Source organism: Crocodylus siamensis, chromosome 5 (genome assembly GCF_052110815.1).
Source record: "Crocodylus siamensis isolate JL-2025a chromosome 5, ASM5211081v1, whole genome shotgun sequence".
Lineage (NCBI taxonomy): Eukaryota > Metazoa > Chordata > Crocodylia > Crocodylidae > Crocodylus > Crocodylus siamensis.
Window position 1 is genome coordinate 174,286,583 of NC_143399.1, and position 23,399 is coordinate 174,309,981.

At 46.8% G+C, this 23,399-nt stretch overlaps 1 long non-coding RNA gene across 1 annotated transcript; it reads right to left on the bottom strand.

Moving 5' to 3' along the window:
* Positions 1–70: 70 nt before the first annotated feature.
* Positions 71–12,813, bottom strand: LOC149864935 (uncharacterized). The gene is made up of 3 exons (XR_016442202.1): positions 12,753–12,813; positions 1,088–1,240; positions 71–594 (listed from the first exon to the last, which is right to left on the bottom strand). It is a non-coding gene; the product is annotated as an uncharacterized LOC149864935 (long non-coding RNA).
* Between the last annotated feature and the right edge of the window lie 10,586 nt (positions 12,814–23,399).

The window sequence follows — 23,399 nt, forward strand, 5'->3', positions numbered from 1 at the left end:
TGCGTGAGTGCCAGTTGACCTCGCCAATGCAGGCCTTGTGTTGCCGTCCCTGCCTACTCACCGGAAGAAGAGAAGAGAATACCACCTGCGCCCCCGTCTCCTTAAGCTTGTCCCCCAGAGCCTTGAAATCCTTCATAATGTGGTCAGGGTTGCCCCTTCCGCGTCATTTGTCCCCACATGGATGACAACCATGGGGTACTGGTCTGCAGGTAGGATGTAGGCCAGGATCCTCTCCGTGATGTCTCTAACCTGAGCCCCAGGCATGAAGAAGACCTCCTGTGTCATGGGGTCAGGCTGACAGATGGGACCTTCCAGTCCTCGGAGGATGGAGTCTCCGATGATGAGGACCCGGCGTTTCTTCCTGCTGGTGTTCGCTCTCTGCTCATTCTTTACCATGGGGGGAGTGGCATTATCCCTGCCAGAGGCAATTTCACTGTCTTTCTCCATCACAGCTGCCAGGGCATCAAACCTGTTCCCCAGGTGAACCTGGGGAGCTTCCACCACTCTAGGCCTAGCAGCTCTGGATTTGGACACCTTCTGCCACCCCTGCATTGGAAGTGTCTCCTGTGGGGGCTGTACAGTGGGCAACCGGGCCTGCAGAGAACAGAAATAGCCATCAATTTCATCCTCTGCATCCCTGATCCCCCTCAGCCTGCTCACCTCAGCCTGGAGCTCCCTCACCTGCTCCTCCAGGGCCCTAAGTTGTGCACAGGAGGGGCAGACAAGGGGACCACTAGGCCCCCACCCCAGGACCCCACCGAGTCCACCCCCACAGACAGGGAGACAAGGGGCCACCGACTCCGCCATGTGCTCCATCTGGGTGGAGGCCTCAGAAGAGCCCATGGCAGGTGGCCGGGCCTGGGTGGGGCCCCTGGCAGCTGTGCTCCGCGTCTACACCATGTCTGCAGAGCTGCGCCTGCTGCTTTTGGTCACTGGAGGTGCCGCTCTGGGCAGCTACCTCGCACCCGCCTTATGTGAACGCCTGCACAAACTCCGGCGTGCCCTTACAGAGCGCGCCTGTTTGCGCACACTGTTCGATTCCCCTCCTGATCTGCTTCAGTTGCGCTGTACCCTCTGCCCCACTTACCTTAGGGAGAAATCAGCTGTTGCTGCCCCTGCTGCTGTCTCCTCTGCAGCTGCTGCCTTTGCTGTCGAGGTAAGGTGGGTACACGTGTAGCATATGTGCACCCTGCTCCCGTTGCTCCTGCTTCCCAAAGTCTAAGGGAGAATTTCCAAGGGGCTGCAGAATGAGGTCACAATCAGGATGCCATGTAGGAACACATTAAAACCAAGGATAAGAAGTTGCATTACAAAGAGCAAAGGACAAAAATTGTATTTCTGGCAGTGCTAAAGCAGCTACCTGCCCATATTATGATGACTTGAAAGGGTCACCAGTATCAACCAGCACCTTTTCTTGTACACAGCTGACACACAAGGATACTGAACACTAAGTGGCCAATGTCTCATAAGAACTTCTATACTGGGTCAGACCATAGGTCATTTAATGCAGTATCCTGGCTGGGTAGTAGTGAATGCTTCACAGGAGTCTAGGAAATGAGGAATGTGTAGTATGACCCATCCCCTGCCATACTGTCCCACTGACAGCAGCCATAGTTTTAGGGATGACCTGAATTTCAGCTTACATTCACAACTGTTTTGTTTAATAGCCCTGATATACTGTCTAATGCCTTTTTGAACCCAGTTATACTATTGACCTCTACAACCTCCTGCAACGAGTTCCACATTTATTACGTACCATGTAAAAAAGTACTACTATTTGCTTGCTGTAAACCAGCTGACTGATAACTTCATCAAATGCCCCATAATTCTTGTATCCTGACACCCAATGAATAATAGTTTCCTATTCATTTTTTCCACATCATTTATGATTTTATAGACTTCTGTCATGATCAGCCCTAGTCAGACATACATTAGAGAGCTCCTCCTACTGGGAGCAGCAGTTCACCTCAAGAACTCCCAACCACAGCGCTTTCTGAATAGCATCAAAAACAGCAGTTTCTGGGAACTAAAATCCTTTGATCCCACCATCCGTGGCTGGTGCCCTGCTATTCCAGGCCCTGGGATTTCTTGAGGAATCCTAAGAAGAAAAATCAAGGTTAAAGCCACCATGAGCTTATTTGAATTGAACCAAAAGCAAAAAGCAAGGCACTTAAAGGGGCACTTAAGGATGGAGGGACTAGTGCCACTGCTGGCCCGCAGAGCAACCCTTGCAGAGCCAGCAGACCAAGGCACTTAAGGGAGCCCACCCCTGCCCCAGCCCTGGCACAATCTGTGGGCAAGGCAAGAGCCTCCAAGGGCACACTTGCCTGCCTGTACACTAATGCCAGGAGCCTGGGCAACAAGCAGGACGAGCTCGTCCTCCTGCTCAGTGCAAAGAAATATGATGTCATTGGGATAACGGAGACCTGGTGGGACTCCACCCATGACTGGACCATGGGTATAGAGGGCTATACCCTGTACAGGAGGGATCGTGTTGACAAAAGGGGCGGGGGTGTAGTTCTCTATGTGAAGGAAAGCTACATGTCTCTGCAAGCTGATGTTGGCGACCGGCATGGACAGCTAGAGACCCTCTGGGTAAAAATTCGTGGAGAATACGGCACAGGGGACACAACGGTGGGAGTCTACTACAGACCTCCCACTCAAAGTCCCGAGCTTGACCAGGAGTTCGCCTGGGAACTGACTGAGGCCGCTTGCTCCAGGACCTTGGTTGTCACGGGTGACTTCAATTACCCGGACATCTCGTGGGAAGATCACTCAGCTAAATCTGAGCGGGCGCAAAGCTTTCTCTTGTGCGTGGATGACCTCTACCTGACTCAAGAAGTCTATGGGCCAACGAGAGGCAAAGCGCTGCTTGACCTGGTACTGGCTACGGGGGACGACCTAATCGGCGACCTAGTGATTGATGGGAAGTTGGGTGACAGCGACCATGAGCTGATCACCTTCACCATCTGCCGTAAAGCTGGCAAGTCAGTCAGCAACACAGAAGTCCTTGACTTCAGAAAAGCCGACTTTGACAAGCTCAAGAGGCTAGTCAGTCAGGCCCTCAGGGACCATGACCCCAGGGAGTTGGGAGTTCAAGAAGAGTGGTTGCTTCTCAAGGAAGCGATCCTCAGTGCACAAGCTAAATCTATTCCAACACGGAGGAAAGGCAGCAAGAAGGCACAGCAGCCCCCCTGGCTCTCCAGAGACCTAGCGGACCTTCTGTGGCTAAAAAGGAAAGCCTACAAAGGATGGAGGACGGGATTCACCTTCAAGGAGGATTACTCCGTGCTGGTCCGGTCCTGCAGGGAGCAAACCAGGAAAGCCAAGGCTGCAACTGAACTCCAACTAGGTTCAAGCATCAAGGACAACAAAAAGTCCTTTTTCAGATATGTGGGGAGCCAGAGGAAAAGCAAGGGCAATGTTGGACCCCTGCTAAACCAGATGGGGCAACTGACAACTGACGCCCAGGAAAAAGCCAACCTATTAAATAGGTACTTTGCGTCAGTCTTTCATCAGTCACACGGGATGCCCATGCCTGCTATGGGACAGGGAAATCTGGGTGAGGGGGATCCCCTACCCTCCATCAATGCTGACCTTGTGAAGGAACACCTTGAGAAGCTGGATACCTTCAAGTCAGCTGGCCCTGACAACCTGCACCCCAGGGTACTCAAGGAGCTGGTGAGCGTCATAGCCCAGCCCCTGGCACGGGTCTTTGAAAACTCCTGGCGCTCTGGTGTAGTGCCCGAAGACTGGAAGAAGGCCAATGTGGTGGCGATCTTCAAGAAAGGGAGGAGAGTGGATCCGGCTAACTACAGGCCCATTAGCCTGACTTCTATCCTGGGGAAGATCTTAGAAAAGTTTATTAAGGAGGCTATCCTTGAGGGACTGGCCCAGGCTAACATTCTAAGGGACAGCCAGCATGGGTTTGTTGGGGGTAGGTCTTGTTTGACCAATCTCATTTCCTTCTATGACCAGGTGACCTATCACCTGGACAAGGGAGAAGAGATTGATGTCATATATCTTGACTTCAAAAAAGCTTTTGATCTGGTATCCCATGATCACCTCTTGGCCAAACTGCCCAATTGTGGCTTTGGCTCCACCACGATCCGCTGGCTGGGAAATTGGCTTCGTGGTCGGACCCAGAGGGTTGTGATTGATGGCAGTCACTCATCGTGGTGCCCTGTGACCAGTGAGGTCCCTCAAGGCTCTGTCCTGGGACCCATACTGTTCAACATCTTCATTAACGATGTGGACATTGGAGTTAGGAGTGGACTGGCCAAGTTCGCCGATGACACCAAACTTTGGGGCAAAGCATCCACGCCAGAAGATAGGCGGGTGATCCAGGCTGACCTGGACAGGCTCAGCAAATGGGCAGACGAGAACCTCATGGTGTTTAACACTGAAAAATGCAAGGTTCTCCACCTTGGGAGGAAAAACCTGCAGCTCCCTTATAGGCTCAGCAGTGCTACGTTGGTTAGCACTACAGAAGAAAAAGACTTGGGGGTCATCATTGACCACAAGATGAACATGAGCCTCCAATGCGATGCTGCGGCTAGTAAAGCGACCAAAATGCTGGCTTGCATCCATAGATGCTTCTCGAGCAAATCCCGGGACGTCATTCTCCCCTTGTACTCAGCCTTGGTGAGGCCGCAGCTGGAGTACTGCGTCCAGTTTTGGGCTCCACAATTAAAAAAGGATGTTGAGAAGCCTGAGAGAGTCCAGAGGAGAGCCACGTGCATGATCAGAGGTCAGGAAAACAGATCTTACGATGACAGGCTGAGAGCCACGGGACTCTTTAGCCTGGAAAAGCGCAGGCTCAGGGGTGATCTGATGGCCACCTACAAGTTTATCGGGGTGACCACCAGGATCTGGGGGAACATCTGTTCACCAGAGCACCCCATGGGATGACGAGGTCGAACGGTCACAAACTCCTGCAAGACCGTTTCAGGCTGGACATAAGGAAGAATTTCTTTACTGTCCGAGCCCCCAAGGTCTGGAACAGTCTGCCAGCGGAGGTGGTTCAAGCACCTACATTGAACACCTTCAAGAGTAAATTGGATGCTTATCTTGCTGGGATCCTATGACCCCAGCTGACTTCCTGCCCTTTGGGCAGGGGGCTGGACACGACGATCTCCCGAGGTCCCTTCCAGCCCTAATGTCTATGAAATCTATGAAATGCTCCTTGCCATTGTATTTAAACTCACACTGTTTGCATAATATTTTAACACTTTTAGGAATATAAGGATGGTTTTTGTTCTGATTTTCTGGCTTTCTACTTTTGCCACAAAGCCAAAATGTGCCTAGAGTGACAGCTCATCATTCAATTTTTAAATTTATACTCATCTTAAAGTGTGTGAGCACACTCTACATACTAAAAATAACCCCTTAGGACAACAGATTTCAGCACTCCAATAGCCCATACTGTGAAAGCACATCCAGTACTGATTCAGAATAAAATAAAGGTGCATAAAATCCTGGAAAGCAAACCATGTATGGCAAACAAGCCCCAGCAATGGCCCACAAGCTAGCATGGACCTATGCCTGATGATGCAACGAAGGGGAAAGGGCACAATACACAAATAACACATGACGAAAGCCAACCTCCATACCTCAGCAAGCTGTGGCACCGTGCTAATGGTACTGTACCTCATGACAAGCAACACAGTGTGTTTGGTAAAGCATCCAAAACATTGTGCTCTTTCCTTAAAGTAGGAGGGCTCTCATATTAGTGTGATGCAGCTGCAACTGTGGGGTGTCAGAGATATCCGGAGAAATGTCCTTGGTCAACTTGGACTTCGGCAGCCATTACTGGTCACCTCAAATCCACAATACATCAGTCTATGCTTGTTTCATGGGTCCAGGACCAGCAGTATTAAAGGGCATTTGTTCCAAGAAAACTCCCTCCTAAAGTAGCTGCTCAATCTCATTGTTCTCATCCTCATTCTTATCCTCACACCCATTCTCCTTGTTCAAGCAGGAAAAGGGAAGTTGTAGCTCTAGCTGCTACTGCTCCACAAAGAAGTGCCAAAACTGTTTGAGAGTATGACAGTTGGCTTGCAAAATTGCATCTGGCCTGCAGCAACTTGTCAAATATATCTCTGCACAAACCAGAAGAGTACTCTTGACTCAAGAGCACTGCAGTGGTGAGCACTGTTTCATTTGTAATTGCCTAATAATGGTTTGAAAATGGTACTGCCTGCCCAAAAAAGGCAGATCATTACATGAATTGTGGAGTTTGTAGTGTGAACACCTTCCAGCTGTGCAAATGCCATGACATAGGGGCTTACTTCTGCCAGATATCCCACAATGCACAAGGTCTGTCAGCATCACCAAGGAAAGCAAGATATTCACTCCCAATACCATGCACATACATTGGAGAAAATTTCCCACAACCTCTGCAGAAGCAATGACTCAGAGTGAAATAAAAGTCATCTGGTCATTTGGACATGCCTACTGCATGCCAGTTAGTATGAAGCAGTCACAATGAAGTAACCCTTTTGAAGTAACCCTGCCACATGCACAAGCCCTCAGATTCAATCAGTTTAGCATAGAATCATAGAAAATTAGGGTTGGAGGTTATCTAGTCCAACCCCCTGCTCAAACCGGGACCTTCCCCAACCAGACCATCCCAGCCACGGCTTTGTCTACCAGGGTCTTTAACATTCTAAGGAAGGAGATTCCACAACTTCGCTGGGTAGCCTGTAGGGCTGTGCAAACCAGCACCATGTTGTTTTGACTTCCGTTTCACCATTTTGAAGGGACAGCATTTCATTTCAACATTTCATTTCATTTCGAAGCACTGTTCCATTCTGTTTCGTCAACACTGTTTTGCTGTTTTGACATTTTGCCCATAGGCTATAATGGGGAATCATGAAAATGCCTATAAATTTGACATTTCTTGCCTGATTCAAATGAAAACAGCCGGCCTAGTAGCCCCTGATGAGGCCATGAAGCCTGCCAAGTTTCAAGGAGGCAGGTGCAGGGGCTTCTGGGAAACTGTACCTCAAACTGTTCATAGCAAAACTTGTGTCATTTGTAAGTGTGAAGTTACAAAGAAAGCTCAGTTCAAACAATGCTTTTTATGCTGTTTTTCCATCCCTCCCCCAGAGCACTGGGATTGGAAGGACCTCAGGGAAGGATGACAACCACTGGCCAGCTACACAGTCAATATGAGAGCAGTCCTTCCCCCCTCTTCTCTCCCCCTTTCCCTCTCCTTCATTTCTCTTTAGCTGCAAGCAAGCCCAGCTTCGAAATGCAAAAGGTTTTGAAACTTTTGAAATGTTTTGAAACTTTTCAACTGCCCTGGTTTTGTTTCGAGGATGTTTCAAAGCCTTTCATTTCATTTTGATTTCATTGTTTTGAGCTTGAAACAAGTTGAAAACATGTCGAAACGAAACACCCAGGGAAATTCGTGCAGCCCTAGTAGCCTGTTCTAGTGCTTTACAACATCCCCCAGAGAAAGTTTTTCTTAATATCTAACCTAAACTTCCCTTGCTGCAACCTGGGACCATTGCTCCTTATTCTGTCATCTGCCACCACTGAGAACAGTCTAGCTTCATCCTCTTTGTAATCATCCTTCAGGTAGCTGAAGGGTGTTATTAAATCCTTGGTGTGTTCTCTTCTCCAGACCAAATAAGCCCAGTTCCCTCAGCCTCTCCTTATAAGTCATGGTCCCCATCCCTCTAACCATTTTTGTTACCCTCCTCTGGAGTCTTTCCAATTTGGCCACATCCTTTTTGTAGTGAGGGACCCAAAACTGGACACAATAGTCCAGATATAGCCTCACCAGTGCCAAATAAAAGGGAAAATTCACTTCCCTCAATCTCCTGGCAACACTTCTACTGATGCACCCCAGTATAAATTCAAGACTTTACACTTGTCCTAAGGAATTTCAGGAGATTTCTTTTAGTCCAATCCTCCTGTTTGTCTAGGTCTCACTGAATCCTAGCTCTGGCTTCTAGCAGATCTACTACTCCCCTCCATTTGATGCCATTGGCAAACTTGGTTATGGTGTACTCCATCCCATCTTCCAGGTTGTTGATGACTATAACTGGTCCCAGGACTGACCCCTGGGACACTCCCCTTGATACCAGCTGCCAACTAGGCATTGAGCCTTTGAGTCCAATTATCCAGCCAATTTTATGTTTACCTTACAGTCCTTTCATCCAACCCAGACTTCCTTAGCCTGCTTGCGAGAATATTGTGGGAAACGGGATCAAAACCTTGCTAAAGTCAAGGTATATCACATCAACTGCTCTCCCCACATCTACAGAGTCAGTCATCATAGAAGGCAATCAGGTTGGTCAGGCATGACTTACCATTGGTGAATCACATCGGCCAACTTCCTCAGCACCCTTGAGTGCATCATGTCTAGCTCCATGGACTTGTACATGTCCAGCTTTTCTAAATAGTCCCTAACCTGTTCTTTTGTGATTGTCAGCTGCTCACCTCCTCTTCAAATTGTGCTGCCAGGTACAGTCTGGTAGCTGATCTTGCCTGGGAAGACTGTGTTGAAAAAGGCATCGAGTACTTCAGCCTTTTCTGCATCATCTGTCACTAGGTTGCCTCCCACAGTCAGTAAGGGACCTGTGCTTTCTCTGATCTTCCTTCTTGTTACTCTTCACATCCTTTGTTAGCTGCAACTCCAGTTGTGCTTTGGCCTTCCTGATTTCATCCCTGCAAGCCTGAGCAATACTCTTACACTCCTCCCTAGTCATTTGTCCAAGCTACCATTTCTTGTAAGCTTCCTTTTGATCCATCTTATTGAAGAGTTCCCTGCTAAGCCAAGCTGGCCTACTACAATACTTGCCAGTCTTCCTGCACCATTGGGAAGGTTCATTCCTGTGCTGTCAGTAAGGTTTCTTTAAAATACAAGCAGCTCTCCTGGATTCCTTTCTTCCTCAGACTGGCCCTGAGGGGATCCTGCTGATCAGTTGCCTGAGTGAGTTGAAGTCTGCTTTTCTGAAGTCCAGGATCTATATTCTCCAGCTATCCTTCTTTCCTTTCCTCAGGATTATGAATTCAATCATCTTGTGGTTGCTGATGCCCAAGTTGCCACCCACTTCTACATTCATCACCAATACTTCCCTGTTTGTGACCAGCAGGTCAAGAAGAGCATGGCTCCTAGTTGGCCTCTTCAACACTGGCACCAGGAAGTTGTCCCTGATGCTCTCCAAAAAGCTTCTGGCATTGCTCTGTGCACTTCTGTATTGCCCTCCCAACAGATGTCAGCAGGGTGACTGAAGTCCCCCACAAGAAGCAGGGCCTGTGATCTGGAAACTTCTGCTAGTTATTTGAAGAAAGTCTCATCCACCTTGTCATCCTGGTCTGGTGGACTACAATAGACACCCACCATGACCATTACCCTTGTTGCTCTCCTCTCTGACATTAACCCAGAGACTTTCAACAGGCCTATCTCCAGTTTCATACTGGAGCTCTGAGCAATCATACAGCTCTTTCACAAAAAAAACAACTCCTCCTTCTCTCCCTGCCTCCTTTCCTTCCTGAACAGTCTGTACCCATCCATGACAGTGCTCCAGTCATGCGAACTATTCCACCAAGTCTCTGTTATTCCAATCACACCATAGTCTGTGATTGTGCAAGGACTTCCAGTTCTTCCTGCTTGTTTCCCAGGCTCTGTGCATTTGTGTACAGACACCTGAGTTAACTAGTTGATTGCCCTGATTTCTCAGGAAGCATAAGAGCAGCTTCCCTCTTGCCCCCTCCTGCTTGCTCTTCCTCCAGGTCACCCACTTTCCCACTTACCTCAGGACTTTGGTCTCAATACCCTGACAAACCTAGTATACGTTCATCCTCACTATTGAATGGGCCAGTTTGCAAGATGCTCTTGCCTGTCTTTGTGAGGTGGATCCCATATCTTCCTAGCAATCCTTCTTCTTGGAACAATATTCCATGGTCAAAGAAGTCAAAGTCCTGCTGGCAACACCATCATGTATGCATTGATCTGCAGGATGCATCTGCTCCTGCCTAGGCCCTTCCCCTTGACTGGAAGGATTGAGACAAATACCATCTCCTTTACCCTTTTACCCAGAGCACTGTAGTCACTTTTGATCTGCTCAGGATCACTCCTGGCAGTATCACTGGTGCCCCATGCCTCCATGGGGTAGTAGTCAGAGGGCCATCTGAATCTCAGTAATCCTTTGGTGACATCTTGGATCTGGGCTCTGGGCAAGCAGTAGACCTCCTGAGACAACAGGTCAAGCTGGCAGACTGCTGTCCCCCACAGAAAGGAGTCTTCAAGCACCACCACCACCACCTGTCACCTCCTCTTGGTGGCAGTGGTTTTGATCCTCCCAACCTTGGGGAGGCCTGGCCTCTTCCATTGATGGAACATGCACCTTCCCCTCTGTATCTAGGGATCCATATCTGTTTTCCAGGCAAGCCCCTGCAGATGCAGATGAAGACTTCTACTTGCTGCCAGAGGTCACAAGCTTCCATCTTCCACCTTTCTGGGACTCCATGGCTGTCTCCTTCTCTAGCTCTGCTTCTGGCAGTCCTTCCTTTGCAGACCTAGAGGTCTCCTCCAGCATCAGATTGACAAACTCCTCATGACAGAGGATGCTTTGGAGCTTCACCACTTCCTCCTGCAGCTCTTTTGCCTGTTCCCTGAGGGACCCCACCAGGAGCCACTGCTCACACCACAGGCACTCCCCCACCTGGCTGTCACTTGAAGGAACCTGCAAGCCACAGTCTCCACTGTGCCAAACCAGGACCTGGGTGAAAGCTGACAGTGAGTGGTCCTGCCTGGATGGATACCTGACAGGTGCAAGCAGCTGAAGAGCTGGCTGTGGCAGTCTCTCTGGAATTGCAACATCCTCCAGGCATCTTTCTTGGGCTACCTGCAGAAGTTAACTCCCTTCTCCCACTCAAAATGCATTTTACCAGAAGTAGCAGCACATTACTTTGACCCGGCTCTGCAGCATCTATATAAATCAGGCACTTCAGTGGGGCTTTTCTTCGCTTTTAGCTAAAGCTGATTCAATAAGCTATTTAATAAAAATGCTGAACATATCTCACCAACCTACATGCCAAGCCAGGAGTTGCACTGGTGAAACTAGTAGAGACAGAGCAGCTGCCCTGAGCAACTTCTCCACCTCATTTCTGGCTCTAGCATTCCTGAGTGGCGTGGGTGGCCCCCAATACATCCGCACCTCCCCTTGTGAAAATCTCAATGAAGAGGGAAACAAGGCTGGTGCTCTGCTGTAAATGTGTTCTGGTTAACATGCAAGTAGACAGATCTTCAGCTGGTATGAAGCAGAATAGTTCTACTTATAACTGCTAAAAATCTGGACAATTAGCACTCAGATTCACTAGTGCTGAATTTCCTAGGACTTAGCTGTACCAATGGTGAGAAATAAAAGTCAGAGCATTTGTTTGTAAGGAGGAAAAACTGCTCCAATATTTCTTCTGCCTGCTTCTGTCACGATTTTATGAGAATTTGACTTGGAGCTTTTTAGAGCTTTATTTTATCATTTTTCCCCATGGAGTTGCTACTGTGTACAACTGTTGATAATATACCAGCATAAACACTGAAACCATCCACAGCATTATTTCACTCTGGAATACCACTGCTTTCAAGGTCAGTCTCAGTTGAGCTGACATCTGGTATCACACAATTCTTCCATGAAATAGAGGAGCCGGTAGCTCACTAAAGGGCAGAGTTTGTCTAGCCCATGCAATGGGAATGGGTGGGCAGGAGTGGTTAAGAGGGTTTACCTGACTCAAGTACTGAATGGCTGGTATAAGGGATGGGTAAAATGACAGTCCTTGGCATCAGGGCCATGGATATCATGAATGTATGTTCACTTGATTCAATACTTTTTAAAGAGGAATGGCAGTCTGCACACTACAAAAGTCCTGGATAATTTTTCCCCACCTCGGCTATGAACAGCAGTGATGGGGAAGACTCTGCATCAACCACTCTCATTTTAGATCTGATTCTAAAAACAACTATCCCTGAAACAAATACGATTTAAACCAGGGGTGTCAAACTCATCCAGACCTGTGGACCACAGGAGCAGTGTGGGACCTGTGCATGGGCTGGATAAATGGCATAGGGTGGCCTCATGGGCCCAGCTGAGCCCACGAAACCCTCACCCCATGCCAGACCCAGCACACATGGCACCCACTCCAGCTAGTCCAGGTGCTGGCAAGAAGAGGCCCAGCATCATGGGTAATTTACATCCACTGCAGGAGAAAACCATAGTGCTAAGCCTCTTCCTGTGGTATTGCTGGGGCTCCAGCACTGTAGCTCTCACCCAGGCACTTGGTAGTTACCATGGTAAGGTCCCTCATCATAGCCAAAGTATGTGCAAAAGTCTATAGGCCAGATGACCCAACTCTGTGGGCCAGAACTGGCCCTTGGGTCATATGTTTGACACCCGTGATTTAAATAAAAACCTTAGTGACGCATCAGACCTGCAATTCAAGGTCATTGTGTCAATGAATCGGTCAACCAGGTCTCTCTGGGAGGCCTGGGTACTGCACAGCTCCTCCATAGCTCCAAGATGTGAACAAGAAAGAATTTAATCCTCAATGTTCGCTTAATCCTCAGGCTGTGATTTGTTTGCACAAATGATATGAACACAGCTAGGAAATGAACAAACAGGGAAATCAGGATCAGCTGGCAGGCCATGTGTGTACGGTATGGAGGGCCTCACTAGTAATAGCATTTATTATGAACAATTCATCCAGCTTTAGCTTTATAAACAATACACAATGCATCTTACCTGTATTTTGTTCCATTGTGTGTTACCACAAACACAACTGAAACAGGCCTTTGATATACACAGCCTTTCATTTGGCTCTGTTCTAGTAGGGAAAGAATAAACATTAGCAAACACTTACAATTTTTTCTGAACTGTTGCCATAAAATCATCCCGTAATTTATGGTTTGATTTTTTTAAAAGACTTTTCATTAGATGAATAAGCTCATACGTGCATGAAAGAGATCCTCAGTTAAGAATATAAGTTTAAATAAGAATTCCCCCCCCCCCGATACACCTAGACTGAGAGAGAGAAAGAGAGAGAGGAGACTCATTATTTCATGAAAAAATCACAAAAAATGGTTTGAGTATGGACTGAAATCCAGATAAAAGCATAAAAACCTGCCCTTCTCTGTGTTTTATGGTACTCTGGTATCTTTTCAAAGTTCTGTTTTTGTGTTAGCACTCAGCAGATTTAAGGTGAGATGAAGCATCCATTCTTTCTTATTTTTTTTTGCAGAGCATCTGGGACCTTTACAACCAAAAAAGACTTACAATTTATCAACTTTAATTGTCTCACACTGGGGTTAGAAAGCAGAGATCATTAGGACACACAGACACGAAGCAGATGTTCCTCCGATGACATGTCAGCAGCAGGAGTATATTTCTCTTTTCCCTCCTCCCTATTTCTCATCTAATCCTATTCCCCGCAACAAATTCCACATTTTATCAATGTTTGCAGTGACTTTCGCTGGTAAGAGAGATCGCAGCAGCAACTGTTGGGCAGCGTAACAGAACCCTGCCACTGTGACCATGAGCACAGCAGAAAACATCAGTGCAATGTCGTTCCTTTCCTTAGCAGAAAGAAGGTCTCTGCAACAGGATTTCTGTGTGGTGTATTCTAATCATGCTCATTTATTGCCATAAGTTTAGTCCACTCCACTGGACTATTGGTATACTAGGATGTGCACAACATATCAGATTATCCACATTCAGATGCAGCTGTGTCACAGAACAGATCTGAGGAAAACAGATTTAAATGGAGTGAGGAGTTTTCCTGGCTTGACAGGGTCAAACTGGACTGTTTTCCATGAGGCTGGAAATTTACAAGGCATCTTGATGAAAAGGACTCCTGGCATTTCAACCTCTGTAGCCTCCAACATATCACAAGTGTTCAAAACATTATTGTAAAAGTAGTCATTGCAGAAGAAGTGTCACAGTTCCCACTTTAGGAATAACAAAAAACGCTCAAGTTATTTTGATATGATTTCAAAATTAATTTGGGCAAGGAAATGAAGAAGAGCTTTTAGTTACCATTTTAAAAAAGCCAAAGAAAGAGAAAAAGAAAAAGGAGAAAGAGCCATCAAGCAGCTATGTTGATCAGAAAAAAAAATTACCCAAGGGAAAATGAGTGGAAACCACTCAAAAGAAAAATAACTTTTGCATGGTTGCATCACAAGTCATCCTCTCCTCCCCTAAAACATTATATTGCATGTATCATGTGTCTGACATGGCAAATGATTCCAACCTCATATTCATCTTCAGAAGAAAAGACTCGCCTGTTTCAAGTGGAATCCATCTGCATATGCAGTTATAACACATTCAGTATGTTTACACATAAACATGATGGACAACACTGCATTCCCTGCTAGATTTTTAACATGAGGAAGCCAGGAGCGAAGCCAGTCATACCACTCATCAATTTCCAACTTTCAATTCCCCCTTCCTCCTCATTAAAGAAACTGTGAAAAGACCAAGAGCCAACAAGGACTAAAGAACTTGCAGATGGTGCTTTCCTCCTCTGGCCAAAAAAATCATGAAGAAGCAATTTCCCCTTCACCCCACAGATCCTCTGGTTGTTGAGGAAAACACAGACCGATCGTAGCCCTAAGCTAGACGTAGTAAAGGTTGTGAACTGGATTTCAGTCCTGTCAGAACTTCTACAGATGAGAATGACCATTTCAGTTAGTACTTACACACACGAACTCTCCCTGTATAACTGAATAAAAAGATTAAAATTAATCTTCTGGGGAACAGATGTTTATATGCCTTTCCTGACCCATCTGTAAAATATAAACACATATATCCTTCCTTGTTAATTTCTCCAAATTATGTTTCACCCACAATTTCTTAGTAATTAAATTGTAGAGAATGAGGAGACCTATAACACGAACACCCAGAAAGGATGGTCATCGGAGACACAGAATCCTGTCCATTCTGTATGAGATTATATAAAAGCAGGAATGAAGCTACTTTTTCATTAAGCAATGGTGGTGGAGTGGTATGAACCACCAGAAAAAAAGCTGTTATCAGAGGACATTATAATAATTCTTCTAGTCCTTTAACAAGGGGTTGGGTGAGATAACCCCAGCAGTGCCTTTAACCCTCTGCTTTCTATGATTCTGTGACTCAGCCTGTGGTGACTGCTTGTCATGATAAAAATCTGAGCTGCAGAACTGAAAGTTGAGAGTTCAAAAAGCTGCTCCTGATGTATAATAAAGAAGAGAGGATTCTTACAGCCATGTACAACTAGGGACCTACCAAATTCATGATTATGAGATTTTCATGGAAACTGTGAATTTGATAGGTACCCCATGAAAAAATCAGACTCCCACAAAAAAGTGCAGGGACTGTGAAATAGCTGGCAGATGGCCAGCAAGTTGCAGGGGAAAGGAGAAGGCAGGGGAAGGGGAGCTGAAAACAGAGGCAGGAAAGCAGGAAGCCCTGGCATCCTGAAACACTAGGGAGGAGGGAAGGAGGGAGGGGGAAGACTTTTGCGGTGCAGCGTGGCAGCTTCCTCTCCCACGCCTCTGATGGGCCGAGTGACCCTGGAAGTCCCGCCCCTCCCTGGGGATTGGTGGATGGCCAGCTGTCAATTTCTGGGGAGAGGCAGGAGGGCCTCCCATGCCTCTTATTGACTGAGGGGCCCCAGAGGTCCCACCCCTCCCTGGGGATTGACAGACGGCCACCTGGACCTACTTCACCATGCATTCAGGACACAGTTAGTGAAGTTTCCTTAGCCTGATCCCGAGCCATTTGAAATTTACTCTAATTTAACTCTAAATGTAGATTGGATCTTTTAATATGTGCATAGAGTGCTTCACAGAACCCCCTGCTGAATCTGGAGCACACTGGAGAAAAAATCTATTACATTTACTGTTGTACATTAAAAATACACTTGCTATTATATTTGAGTGCATCCACATGTGCCGTTAAGGCAACATGATAAATGCTGGTGCAGTTAACTGCTCCCGGGCACAACATTTACATATGTACCTGGGACAGCAGAAGTTTGAACAGGGTTGGAGTAGCCCCGGGTTGGCAGCAGGCTTGTGGGGGTTAGCTCCAGGCTCTGGGGGATTGTGTTGGATGGCGCAAGGGCTGGCTGGGGCACAAGAATGCCCAAAAAACAGAGCCACGTGGCTAGGCGGCAGGCAGGAGACTTGCTCCCTGCTGCCTGGACTGACAGGGCACAATTTATGCCTGCGTCAGTCAGCATTTGCACATGAGTTTAAGTGCAGTTATTTTCACCACTGTAAGATACTACTGTCCCCAACCATACTATGTTACGGCAGTGAAAATTAATTTGCTGTGGTTTAGTAGCACCACGCATGTAGACTGTGACACTTTACACCACATCAAATTAATCTACTGCACAGTTAAGCACACATGTAGATGCAAAAATAATTTGGAAAATAATTTATCATAATAGATTTTATTTCCTTATCCATTAGCTTTATTACCTTATCCATTCCCCATTATTTCCAGATAGGAAGGGACTGTTGATGTATTTGGGGAAAACCTATTAATGGTTCACTCCAAACATTTATAAACAGAAGAGGAGAATGTTTATTTTAAAAAAAGGGATCTTCCCAGTTCCTTGCATCTTCCCCTCCCCCTCTGTATTTAATTCTGCAAATCACAAATGGGCTGGGACCAAGCTTGGAAAATTTTACTCCAGTAGTTATAGAAAAAGAAAACTCAAGATCTAAATAAGTTCATATTTTTCAAAGTCAGTTATCAACCACGACTACAGAAGTGGGTGGATGGTAATAGGATGGGGTTCAACATAGATAAATGCAGGGTGCTGCACCTGGGGAGAAGGAATCCACAGCATACATACAGGCTGGGGAGCTCCTCTTTTGTGAGCACAGAGGTGGAAAGGGATCTTGGAGTCATTATTGACTCCAAGATGAACATGAGCCACCAATGCCAGACCACAGCCAGCAAGGCCAGCCATACCTAGTCATGCATCCAAAGAAGCATCTCAAGCCGGTTCAGAGAGGTGGTACTCCCCCTCTACATGACATTGGTCAGGCCGCAGTTGGAGTACTGCGTCCAGTTCTGGGCACTGCACTTTAAGAAGGATGTGGCCAGCCTTGAAAGTGTTCAGAGGAGGGCCACCCGCTTGGCTGGAGGGCAACAGGGCAGGCCTATGTGGAGAGGCTGACGGACCTGAACCTGTTCAGCCTCAGCAAGCAGAGGCTATGGGGAGATTTGGTGGCTGCATACAAACTCGTTAGGGGAAATCAGCAGCAAATAGGAAGGGCCCTATTCCCTCACCAGCACCTGGGGTGATGAACAATGGCCAGAAGCTGCTGAAGAATAGGTTCAGGTTAAAGATTAGGAGGCAATATTTCACCGTTAGGGTGGCTAGGATCTGGAACCAGCTTCCTAGGGAAGTGGTCCTTGCTCCTTCCTTGGGTAAATTCAAAAAGAGGTTGGACAAACTCCTGTCTGGGGTCGTGTGATCCCAGCATGTGCTCCGGCCAGTGGCGGGGGGCTAGATTAGATGATCTATTCAGGTCCCTTCTGACCCCAAACTACTATGAAACCTTTTGTTTGGGGTGTGTTTTACCACAGTCTGTGAAGCCTATATTCTGATTTTTCCTTGAAGTTGCCTTTGGAAAGCTATGCTTGTTAGCCGGACAGATTATAGACATAGATACAAGATTCCAACTCAGGATTTTTTGTCTCTGTTTGTAGAAACGGTCCTTAATTTGGCAATTAAGCTTAAGGCTAAAAATCTCCTGGTACCAGACCAGGTTAAAAATGACAGTGAAAAATACTGTTGCAGAACAAATTTTCAGTTGTATCATGAAATTATTTGGGGATGAAAGAGGCTGACAATGTTCAAGGCCTGTCTAATGTTAAATCCCTAATGCTTCAAGTTATAACACACTATTGAACATATATTAGAATCTGTCTTTCCCACCAGCACCCTATGCTGCCCAAAACCCTTATCATAGAGATTCTTCCCCAAGAAAGATGATCTGTGTTACTGAACAGGGTTATTTCCCCATCTGTTTTCTAGTTATGGTGATCAAAAAACCACAGGACTTGATACTCCAATACATGGAGGTGTATTTATTCATCTAGGCAGACAAGGTTCTTTGTGTAAATGTGATCTCTTGTATTAGACCAACTAAATAGTTGGAAAATACTGTTCTTTGCAAACTTTTGGGCACAAACACCGTTCTTCAGGCATATGAGGGTCTGCTGTTGTTTTGTGTTCTCCTGGATGGAATAAAAATCAACAGTGCCTTTGTATACATCGTATAATGTTTGGGAAGATATCTGGATTTATCTCTTTTAAGTTGTTGCAGCATGTGTTGATTTCCTTCTTGAGTTGATCTCTTTTTGGAGTAGATTATGTGAAGGGGATGAATTTTATTTTTTTTCTGAAATTCTCCTGCGTACTTGTGAAGCATATTTGGAGCTGTGTGTAGTAGTCAGAGGATTGTAAATGTTCAGTCCTCTGGAAAAGATGTGTTTCTTGCATAGAAAATATATGTTGAGTTTGGTTTCTCTCTTCTTCATGTTGTGAAGTTTCCACAGGAAGAAACTATGAGTAGGAAACACAAGGGTGTTATCAGTGTTTTGGCCATTGCAAAGGCAGGAACTTTGTTAGGCAAAATATTTTCAGGTGATCCAGGGGAACATGCCTCACCAAGTAACTTCAGCTGTAACATTTGGTTCAGTTGTCACTGCTACTTTTAATTTGCTGTGATCCAGGCAATCTTCCAGATAATGCAATCATCAAAACCAGGGATCTGGGTTTTCCATTTGCCATGGAAAAAACATGGTAAAATGAAGATTTTCTTATTTTAGGAAGAAAAACTCTGATTTTCTCCTTTAAAGGAGAAAAACACAGGAAACTGCATTTCCCTTTGCAGGCTGACAGAGTTCTAGCCTGCAAGGGGCTGGGGGGGAGTAGGAGGAGGGCAGGCAGGCATGGGGTGCCACGTGCATGTATGCATGTACACATGCACTTGGCGACCAGCCAGTCTGGAGAGCAGCTCCTGCAGGTAAATTGGCAGGGGACTGAGGCCTGCATAGTGAGGGATGGAGAGAGGGAGGGAGGGAGTTGGGAAGGGCTGGAGCTACTGCCCAGCCCGGGCGATGCTTGGGGCCTGGGTTGGAATATGCGGCTCCAGGGCCTGGGTGGGGAGTGGGACAGAGCCACGGCGGCTCATCAGGTGTGGAGCTGGCTCCCTGCCACTGCATCCACTCGTGGGCGAGGGTACGGGGGACATGTGTCCCCTAAACTTGTGCACAGAGTGGGTGAGGGCTCAGTGGGTGGGACCCAGTGCAGCAGGGCAGAGTGGGGCTGGGTGAGGAAGTGTGGTGCTGCCACTGTGCGCCAAGCACCACCATGGCGAGGTGCCCCTTGCCTGCTTGGAAGCAGCAGGAGGCACAACTTCAATCCATCACTCCTGCTGCTGCCAGGTGGGCAGGGGGCACTTTACCAGGGCAGTGCTTGGTTCATGCGGTGGCACCAAGCTTCCTCATGTGACCCCACTCTGCTGCACTGTGGAGGCCCCAGGGAGAGGGCAGCAGGGCGGGGAGCCCTAAGCCGGCAGCAAGCAGCCTGCACCTGCCTTGCCCTCAGGCTCTGCTTTGGCCATGCTGCCTGCTGGGGAGGGGAAGCTGGGCTCCACACTCTGCTTTGCTGCAGCAGCCACCACTTCCCATGAGTGCAGCTGGGGCTTGGGCACTGCTGCAAAGGGAAAGGGGCTGGGGATCCGGGTTCCTGAGCCTGTAGCCCTAGCAGCTGGGGGCCCCCTCTGGCAGGATGGAGGGCAGGGAGGGGAAGACAGGGGGCTGTAGGTGGGGAGTGAGGGGCACCAGCAGGGGTGAGGGGGCTGAGAGTGGGGAATGACCAATTTTGGGGGTTTTAATCAGAGAATTCATGATTTGTTTTAAATCAAAGAATTTGTGATTTTTTTAACAGAGAAAACCAGGATCCCTGCTTATAAACACAAGAATTAAGCTTAGCAGTGATGAAAAGGTATGCAGATGAACAAAGCCCAGTTTTGTGTTCTGAGATCCTGTTGCAACTTCACCACTGGAATTTGCAACGGGGTGGGGGGAGGCTATGTACCCTGCAAATAAGATTCCTGTTACTGCCTTCTCCAAGAGAAAAACAAAATGGCTGCATAAAAGAAACTTCCGCATTACACACATTCCAGCTGTTACTTAGAACCACAGCACTTAACTCTGTCCAGATGTAACCCTTCACATCTTGCTTTCACAAGTTTGTTTTCCTTGTGAGGAAAAGATATTCAGTGAAAAGTACTGAATGCAAGGAATGAAGAAGGCACTGCATGAGATCAAATGGCAGTGATCAGTTTAATAGACTGCACTTCATAAAGATGCAAAGCACATGCAGATTCCCTTCCTCTGAGCAAAATGCAAATCCTTGCACAACAGGAAAGGGAAATGAAATCTATCCTACAACTTCTTGTCTGGGCACAAGTCAGCTCTGTAGGTCCTTTACAGCCACTGCCTCAGCATCTGGGCCAGAATAACACGTGCAGGCTTGGCCACACTCTACTCCCACTCCAGTCAACATGAATATTCAGTGGAAGTGCTTCCATTTTAGGAAAGGAGCTGTCCATCACTGTCTCTTGGTGAACTGGAAGGAGATCAACCAGGGTACAGGGTCCCACAGTATTAGCACTGCTAGGTATGCAAACATAATTCACAGGATGAACCCAGTGGCCACATCCAGACATGTAGGGGCATGCAGTCTGTGGTGCCGCAAACCTTTTTGTGATGCCACAGACTGCACATGGCAAATATTAAAATGTGTCCCACATGGCAAATTCGTAGTGCAGGGTCAAAATTTGCTGCCTGGATTTTCTGGTAGCAAAAAAACCTGGCACAAAAAGGAGCACAACAAGCACGCACCAGCACACAAGGAGGCTGGGCCAGCACCGGTGCTGGCCCCAGCCTCTAGCTGTCCCTGGTTGAAGAGCTGGGAGGAGCTAGGCAAGTGTAGTTTGCCCGTTGTGGGATAGTTTCATAGATTTCGTAGATTTCTAGGGTCAAAAGGAACCTTGTAGATCACCGAGTCTCACCCCCTGCTCTAGGCAGGAAAGAGCGCTGGGGTTAAAAAATCCCAGCTAGGTTCAAGACCCCAACACAGTTCCCTGGCCAGAGACAACAATGAACTGATACTTGGCCCCAGCCCTGAACCTACCACACATTCAATTTAAGGCATCATACGCAAGTTTTACATGATATATGGAACATTTTTATGACTGGTTTGCCATTTTATGGCCCATTAAATTGGGTGCAAGTGTAACAGTCTTGCCATTTATGCCATGATTACCACATCAACTGTTGGATAAATGTTATATCTGGAGGGGGGGAGCACAAGTAAAATAATTACACTAATTCCCTGCCAAGACATAAGTTCATGATCCAGAATTTCCCCAGCAGATGCTGAGAAGATAAACACTTCAACCAGAGCAGGAAGCTAAGGAACATGCCATTGCTCTAACTTAAGTGTTAATATTTTGTGGTGGTTTGATTGATTCTGCCTGAAAAGGAAATATAGGAGCATGAATTCGGTGCTTGGCATATAATTTGAGGAGCTGCATAAGCATTTTTATACTGTAAACATCATTGTAAATGTTCTGAGAGGGAAAACTATGTTTTGTAAAAGCCTCACTGTTAATGAACAATCCACATTTCACATTACAACTGTGAAACAAGCCAACCAAAACACAGACATGTAGTGTTAGAATGCACTCTTCATTCCATACTCCTCCCACTGAGTATTACTGTGATTTCTGATGATGATGTAAAATCTCTCTGCACTGATTCAGAGGTTTACCTAAATCCTATATGTCCTAGCCAAGATTTTAAATACAGTTAGTAATTTTGGGTGCATAGCTTGAGACGCCGTAAAGTGATCTGATTTTCAATGGGTACTGATCATCACTTTCTTAGGAAAAAATGAGGTACCCAAAACTCATATTGAAAATGTTGGCTTTTAATTCCTTAAATTCCTTGCTTATTTAAATTTACCTCTAGTCTTGATAGTCCTTAAATGAATATTTTTTTTCTTGATCAAAATCTTCTTCAAAGACATTTCATCTGGCACCATTTTTTCTCTAGATTACATATCTTTCGGTTACGAAGATCATCCTAGTATAACAGGAGGGTTTAGTGTACATCTAGAGCAAAACCATTCAATTTCTAACTGAATAAAAATGTTTTAATGTTGAATGTTCAGTTGAATGCTGAAAAGCTCCAGAAATGGCATGCAATTCCTTAGTAAACTGCATTTAATAGAAAGATAGGACACAACTCTTTGAACCCATGGACCTGAAGTTGAAAGGAGAGTTATTAACTATTAATGTCTTCTTTCTATCTGGACTGCTCTACACAACAGCTTGGGAAACTATTTTTACGGCATTTAAACTTATTAAAAATTTGAATTATATGTAATTTTAACTGGATACAGACTGCTAATAATGCAATATGCAGACTTTTTCAGCACACCAGAAATGATAAAATGCTGACATCACAGTTTCTACAGTTATATTCTTCCTTAGCTTAGTTTTTCTGAATATGACTATTTCAGTAGTCATAACTGTTGCCCATTGACTAAGCATAAAACTGCTGAGAAATATCCTTAACCAGTTTTATTGAATACTGTTTTGCAGAAAGAACGTGGAACCCATAGATCCCAAAGCTCCTCCACAGACCACTATCCTATGCTCCTTATTCATGTGGGCACCAATGACACGGCTCGGAGCACTCCCAGCCGGGTCATGAGGCACTACAGGGATTTGGGAGTGGGGCTTAAGGGTCTGGGAGCACAGGTGGTGTTTTCTTCAATCCTCCCAGTCTCGGGGTATGGGCTGAGGAGGGAGAGGAGGATCCATGTAGTCAACCAAAGACTGTGGAGCTGGTGTCATCGGGAAGGCTTTGGCTTCCATGACCACAGCCCGCTCTTTGGCGAGAGAGCAGCAGCACGCAGGGGCCACACAGGGAAGCTGCCTGCTGCTACAAGCTCTGTGCTGCCCGGGTCACACTTCCCTTGTGTGCATGGGAGCAGCGTGGGCAGCACACAGGGTTGTGCCCCTGACTGCTGCTCCTGCCTGCAGGGGAAGTGTGGCCAGGGCAATGGGGAGCTTGGAGCAGCAGGCAGCTTGTGTCTCCACTGTGTCCTGCCACACCGGGTTCCAACACTGCTCTGCAGAAGCAGCAGCGAGGACAGCACACTGGGGAGCATTGCCAGTACCTGCTGCCTCTCCAGAGCCCAGGGCTGGGATTAGGGCGGAAAGGCAGCAGATGTTTGCAGCTGGCCCAGGTTCTGGGTAGCTGCTGACAGCCACAGAGCCCAGGCTGGGGAGAAGGGGCTTTAGGTGGGGG